Source organism: Balaenoptera musculus, chromosome 8, assembly GCF_009873245.2.
Source record: "Balaenoptera musculus isolate JJ_BM4_2016_0621 chromosome 8, mBalMus1.pri.v3, whole genome shotgun sequence".
Taxonomy (NCBI): domain Eukaryota; kingdom Metazoa; phylum Chordata; class Mammalia; order Artiodactyla; family Balaenopteridae; genus Balaenoptera; species Balaenoptera musculus.
In genome coordinates, this window is record NC_045792.1 from 23,862,552 (window position 1) to 23,870,004 (window position 7,453).

The 7,453-nt window shown below is 47.2% G+C and overlaps 1 long non-coding RNA gene across 1 annotated transcript; it reads left to right on the forward strand.

Moving 5' to 3' along the window:
- Nucleotides 1-2,209: 2,209 nt before the first annotated feature.
- LOC118899990 lies at nucleotides 2,210-7,095 on the forward strand. The gene is made up of 4 exons (XR_005021023.1): nucleotides 2,210-2,367; nucleotides 3,685-3,814; nucleotides 5,860-6,004; nucleotides 6,979-7,095. It is a non-coding gene; the product is annotated as an uncharacterized LOC118899990 (long non-coding RNA).
- The last annotated feature ends 358 nt before the right edge of the window (nucleotides 7,096-7,453 follow it).

Below are 7,453 nucleotides of genomic sequence, written 5' to 3' on the forward strand. Positions count from 1 at the left end.
CCACCTTGGGAGTGAGTGGAGCTAACACTTCTTGGAAACTGGGCCAGAAAAGGAGGCTGGATGTTGAATTTCCAGCCCACGGAATTAAACCTGGTAGAATAACCTCCCTCCTCCCACTAACACGTCACTCTCCACAGTGGACACACTTCTTCTTCCCCTAATGGGTCTGTAAATCCCGATGCATCCCAGCTCCGCCCTAGGGCTGTGATCTTGGCCGAGTCACTTAACCTCCCAACCAAGGTTTATCCTTATTTTCAAAAAGTAAAATAAGAATCAAAAAATGTAAATTGCATCAGGGTTTTGAGGACAAATGGCATAATGTCCATTCATGTAAGATAAAAATTGCATGAGGAATTATTATAATGTGTAAACTGTTAGCAGCTACAATACATAAATAATAATAATTATTATTATCACTATGGTTTCCCAAATATTACTGGAGCTTCTGGGACAGTAAGGAACATTTCTAGGCTGAGACGGGTGGGAGATCCACTCATTCTAACTACCAGTTCTTCCTGATTTGGCAGCCAGCCGGTAACCTACATTTTCAACTTGCAGAAAAAAATGGAAAATACAGGTCGAACCCCAGGAGGGAAACCGAAGGAAAAGAAGAACGAGGGAAGTGGCTAGAATCGAATTGCTGCTAGGAGGTTTGATTTTCTGTATTGAGTTAAAGGTGTCAAGTCCAGAGAGCAGGTATATCAATAGTTATTGTGTTTACCCAACAAAAAGAGGTTGTGTTAGACCCCTACCGACCCTCAGCTAATCCCCTTCTCAGCAGGTCTAGGAAGGGGCTGTTTGCTCCGGCTGTGAGCAGTTTTTGCACCTAGAGGCTGCAGCAAACACTGACTAGAACAGAGCAAGCTCAGAGACAGCAGCCCCTCTCCCAGCCAGAAAGCTAGCAGGAAACACCTAGAGGGAAGGGATTCATGAACCTCGCTTACTGCTTGGGGAGCCAATCACAGGAGCCCGTTCAGACAGACAGCCAGTCACAGTGCTTGGAAGGACAGGGACCGATCATCTTGCTCCCCCCATCTAGGCCATTTCATCCCAAAGCTCCTCCGGCTGGAGGCTTGTTTACCAGTGCTGCCAGTGGCCTTCGAAGCTGGAGAGGAGGGGCAGCTGAGAGCCCCAAGCCAGGTCAATTTAAGGAGCAGCCTCAGGTGGAAGGGCTGGAGAGAGAAACTGATGGCAAACACCTAGGCAGAGCCCAGCTCCAATTCATCAATCCCACAAACATTTATTGACAGGGTACCGCCTCTGTGCCAGGCACTGGGAATAAGAGAGACACAGTCCCCTCAAAGAGCTCAGGGTCTCGTTAGGGAGACAGAGAAGTAAAAAATACAGGCCTTGTATTAGAGTGTGATGGGAGCCAAGCCAGAAGCACCAGGTGCTGTGAGAGCAGACAACCTCATGGGGATAGGGCATCCGGAAACCCTCCAAGAGGATAGTGGCACTCAGGGGGCTGTAGCCCCAGAAGGCTTGAGCCCCTCATCACATTGTACCCGTTGGTTTGCTAGGGTTGCCATAGCAAAGTGCCACGGACTGGGGGGCTTAAACCACACTTCTGGAGGCCAGAAGTCTGAGATCAACGTGTCAGCAGGGTTGATTTCTTCTGAGGCCTCTCTCCTTGGCTTGTAGGTGGCTACCTTCTCCCATTGTCTCCACGTGGTCTTCCCTCTTTACCCATAGCCTTGTTCAAATGTCCTCTTCTTAGAAAGACATCAATCATATGGGATGAAGACCCACCCTAATTTTACCTCTTTAAAGGCCCCACCTCCAAATACAGTTGCCTTCTGAGATACTGGGGCTTAGAACTTCCACATATGAATTTGGGGAGGAACAATTCAGCCTATAACATCATCATTTTCCACAACTATTATGAAACCCCTATTTAGCCACTTTCTCCCCCAGAGTACATGGTGACGAGGGGCTTTTTGTCCCCTAAACCTCCTGTATCAAGTGCCTGGTTGACTCACTCCTGTCAGCCGAGCCGGATGGTGAAGCTCTGTATCTGCCTCTTGAAGCAACTGCCTCATCGCTCATCTTTGTCCTCAGAAAAGCTACATGTTGATGAAAGTCTTGGAACAGTCTCTTTCCACTGCTCGCCAGCCCTGTTCGCTGGCCTCACGCCCAAGGAATTTGATGTGTCACTGTATCTGTGATCAGAACTGGTGTTTCCCTTAGGCCTGGCAGGGAGCGAGCCAGCGGAGCAGCCTTCCATCCGTCAGGGCCCACGCGGGTCAGGCTGGACACCCTGGAGAGGGTGCCGATGTACCTGAGTCTCCTGCCATGGGACAGAAGGGATATTCTGTGATCACTGAGACCATAGGGCGGCTCAGCAGGGTCTGCACAGTCTACTTGAAGGTAAGGGGGCGCTGGTCTTCATTCCACTGCTCAGCATGGCAAAGGTTTACTGAGCATCCACTGAGTGTCAGGCACTGGCACTGTGCTAGGAGCCAAGGAGAGGGATGAATGGGTCACAGTTGCATCCTCATGGAGCTTACAGTCTCCTGGGGAAGACAACACATAATCCAGTATAGGTGTGTGGTTGAGTTACAGCCATGGGACTCAGGGAACAGAGAGTCAGGACAGCTGGCCCTGTTTCAGGGTTCAGAGAAGCTTCTGGTAAGAGCCGAGGCCTGAACAGAGTCTGGAGAGACTGATGGAATTATGCAGCTGATGGGGCCAGTGGAGAGAGCAAGATGGTCCAAGCAGAGGGTTCCAATAGGCAAGGGCAAGGGGATGGAGAGATGAAGCATCAGATGTCTGGGAAGAATCTCATGCAGTCCAGTGTAACTGGAGCCTAAAATGTGAAGGAGAGAGTGGCAGGAAGTGGGATGGGAGAGATGGCCAAGGGCCAGGTTATAGAACACTATGTAAGCCATGCTAAGTGGCTTGGACATTTCCTGTGAGCTTTTAAACTGTGTTTATGGGAGCACTTGGCGTCTTTCATGGTGCTTTGGGATAAGAAGCAAGACTGAGCAAGCGAGTCACTCATCAGAGCATCTTGGCTCTTACCTCTTTTATATGTTGGGGTTATTTGAAAAAGAAATTTTCTAAAGTTTAAAAAAACCAGCAACTACTATTGTTTTAGCTATTGAAGAATCCTTGTAGAGTTCTAAGCAGGGGGTGGCGTGGTGGTAGTGGGGTGTCTGAAATGGAGGGGTGCAGGCCTGGAGGCAGGGGCACCAAGGAGCAACTTCCAACTGCTTTCCCCCCGCCTTATTTTTAGTCTTCCCTTTCTCCCAGATAGATTTAAATGCACCAGTTAGGAATGTAACAATTGAAGAAAGAGAAATAGAAAGGAGCTGAGAGATTGGAGAAAGGGTTAGGAGGTGAAATTGGTGGGATGTGATACTTGACTTAACATGGAGAGTCAGGGAGAAACGAGTGTCTAGAATAAATACTGGGTTTATGGCTCAGGTGACTGGGTGCACACTGGTGCCTTTAACTGGGAAAAAGGAATAAAGGAAGGCGCTCATCTGAGCAGACACATGAGGAGTAGTGTGCTGGCCATGTGGCGTCTAACGTGCCAGGGGGTCATCCAAATGGAGCTGCCCAAGCAGCAATTTGATTGAGTCAGATACTTCTTGATACAGCCCAGCCCAAATGGAGTGCCTTGCATATTGTAGATAGGCGTAGGTAGTAAATGATTTTTTGTTTTTTTTTTTTAATTTACAGATAAAGCCTCCAAGGTTTTCTACAATCTCTTCTCGATCTACTTTTTCATCTCACCTCCTTGTACTTTTCAAAAGTGCATGAAATCAGAATAGGCTGATCTGCCCTGTCCATAGATGCTCTGCTCAGATAGGTAGGTTTCTTCATTGTCCCCAAACATATGTCTCCTTGCAGCCTCTGGAATAGACAGAGAGATGATGGAGAAATAGAATTGATATCTCCCACATGGGGTCCATATAAAATGTAATAAAAGGTATGCTACGTGGCACACTGTTCCTCTGTTTCTGCTAATGCCTTTCTCCCACTCCTTCCATCTGTCTGATGTGACTCACCCTACCAGACCCTGTTCTCTGTCCACTTTCTCCACGAAGCCTTCTCTGAGGAGGGCATGAGGAGGGCAAATAACAGGTCAGTTTGTTTACAGAAAGTGTCCATGAGTTCCGTAGGGGAAAATTCATTTTTTAGAGCACCCCTTTCCCCTGGTTTCATTTTCCTGGTGACTCCCCATCTGGGCATCCGAGTCCCATAGCACAGGGATCAGTTGCCCTTGTCTCTAGTGAAGGGGAGCGCTGACCCAGGAAAGGCCCTCATCACAGTGCTGAGTATTCTTGGAGAGCCTGGGCACCTTTTGTTCTGTGTCAGAGGCATCTAGCTCACTGAAAGGTCCTGGACCCAGCCAGCCCATCTGTCTATCTGTATAGCTATGTCAGGGTCTATTTCTAACCTGTTTGGTGTTTCTTTGCCATATCTCACTATTACTGGGTTTCCATTGTGCCACGTGATAAGCTTGCTTTCCCCTGCCTTATTTTTAGCCTGCCCCTTCTCCCAGATGGATTCTAATTCCCCAGCCCTGAGCAAATGCTTAGCAACAAAGCCCAGGAGCCCAGGGCCTCTTTCCAACTCTCCAAGCAGCACCTCTTTCAATGGAGAACTACCTCTTCAGTGCTTTGTTCCATGAGGAACAAACAGAGGGTTACTCTTAATTCTACAACACTAGCTGGTGGCTTTTCCCCACTCCCACTCGCCTGTCTTAGTTCCTCTGCTTTTTAGGGTGTCAAGATGACCCCAGCACAGAAAACTGCCTCTTCGGGGGCCAACCAAGATGTTCAGCTCCTTTTTTCCATGCACTGTCTTGCATCAGATCAATAGGCATTCTTCCCGCCCCCTCCCAAATACAGAAAGATTTATACAGCCCACATGGTATACTTCTAAAATACACATGAGACCTGATAAATTATACACTATTTATTATGCTACTAAAATGATACCTTTTGCTTAATTAAAGTAGCCATATGCTGCTGTGCAAATCATTCTCATTCATTAAAATCCGAAAATATGTAAAAAAAAAAAAAAAAGGACAACCAGCAGCAGTTTGGAAGAATGCAATCAGATCACACAACCTTGAGGACATAATTGCACTAAAAATAGCCTTGATGTCTCACCCAGAAAAACATATCCATCCATTCCTCCATCCATCCATCCATCCCTCTGTCCATCCATCCACCCATCCATCTATCCATCCATCCGTTAATTCAACAAATAATAATCAAACACCTTTGCTGTGTCAGACACCTTCCAGGTGCTGGGGACAGTGTCTGGTCCCTGTCCTCAGGAAGCACACAGGCTCGTATGAGAGAAGACAAGTAAACAAACAAATATAAATGCCATGACAGTGGTAAGTCAGATGCCCTGGTAGCACGTTGGAGAATGTCTTACCTAGACTTGTTGGGCCAGAAAGGATTCTCAGAATAGGTGCTATCTGGGTACACCCTAAAGGATAATTAGGTCTGGGAGGTGTTCCAGACTATTCCCTTTTCCATTACCTTGTTTATTTTCTTCTTAGTGATTAACAGATCCCAAATCTGGGGTTATCTTTTTCACTCTTTTGTTTCCATGAATATCTTCTGTCTCCCTTTTACCTCTGCAATTTGAAAGTGAACTCCAAGAGGGAACACAACTTGTTCATCCTGTCCAGTGGTCTTACCCCAGCACATATCATTGTGATTAGCATACAAGAGGGGCTCAAAAATGTTTACTGAATGAATAAATGAATAGCATGTGCAAAGGCCCTGAGCTGAGAGAGCACAGGATATATTATGGGAGAGTTAAAGACCACTGTGCCAAAAAGCACATTTGCATCCTGGAACAACAGCAGCTATGTTTCTCCGTGACCTCAAGGTTAATGGCCAATGACTCCCTGGCACCATCTGCAGTGAACTGTGAAAGAGCAAACTCGGCCTTGCCCGCCTGACAGCCTCACTGTCACTCAGAGCGACCACGGGGGCCCCAGACACACTCTCGCTGTTAAGAAGCCCTGTCCAAGGTGAGAACCATTCTGAGGCCAGAGTCAGAAAAACCTGGGTTCAAATCCAACCTATCCCATCTTGGGCAACGTACTGAAACTCTCTGGGCCCTTTCTCCTTCTTTAAAATGGAGATTAAAATACCCATTTCATGAAACTTTTAGAGATTAAATTAGTCAATGTACGTGAAGTGCTTGGCATACAGCAAACACTCAATAAGTGTGATTATTATTATTGGATGATACCAAAGATGCTTCCAGTTCTAAGAGTCTCCCTCTCCTTCCCACAAACTCTCACAGATGAGTAGTGTTATCTCCATCAGTTCATCTAATCCTCACAACTACTCTTGAGGGAAATGCTCTTACCATTACCTGCACTTAACTGATGGTGCACTGGGTCTTAGAGAACTGAGGAATTTTTCCAAAGCCACAGCATTGGCAGAGTTGGAATTCAAACCCAAGTCCATCTGACTCCAGGATCCTCACTCTTAATCACTGTGTTGTACTAACTCCCCAAGGGTCCTGTGGTGGCTACCCTCTTCCCTTAGCTTTGGCGTGTTCCCCCTAGAGGCATGGGGCCAAAGGAGAGATGTGGAGGACCGGGGGAACTTACTCCAGGAGCCAAAGTGCAATGGCAAGGGGAAGAGGGTTGGAGGACTGGTGTGCAGGGCAGTGTAGGCAAGATCGCTGTGTGTTCCTTCATCTGCTCCTGCTCAGACTGTCTGCATCCCTAGCATTTTCCACAGGTCTGAAGGAAGAGGTCAAAGCCCTGTCCACATATGGCCCAATAGGCCCCCTGAATTGAGGCCTTTCTGTCAAGCTGGATATGAATAAGGGGAGGGAGAGAAGAGTGCTTCTTGCCTGTTTATCCTAAACCTCACCTACATGTGCATATAAGATCATGAAGTGTGTATGAAATCTGTGAAATGGATTGTGGCAGATTACATTTCCCAAAAATGGCCATGACAATCTTATCCATCTTGTATGTTCTTTCAGAACCTTGCCACATACATCCCCTGTCAAGAAGTGGAGTCTGGGGCTTCCCTGGTGGTGCAGTGGTTAAGAATCCACCTGCCAATGTAGGGAACACGGGTTCTAGCCCTGGTTTGGGAAGATCCCACGTGCTGCAGAGCAACTGAGCCCATGCGCCACAACTACTGAGCCTGCGAGCCACAACTACTGAGCCCGTGTGCCACAACTACTGAAACCCACATACCTAGAGCTTCAAGAGAAGCCACCGCAATGAGAAGCCCGCGCACTGCAATGAAGAGTAGCCCCCGCTCGCCGCAACTAAAGAAAGCCCACGCACAGCAACGAAGACCCAACGCAGCCATAAATAAATAAATAGATAAATAAATTTATTAAAAAAAAAAAGAAGTGGAGTATGTGCCTCTTCCTCTTGGACTTGGATGAACCATTGGTTTAACCAGGTAGAATAGTTCCAGAGTTTATGTTTTTGTTTTGGGGTTTT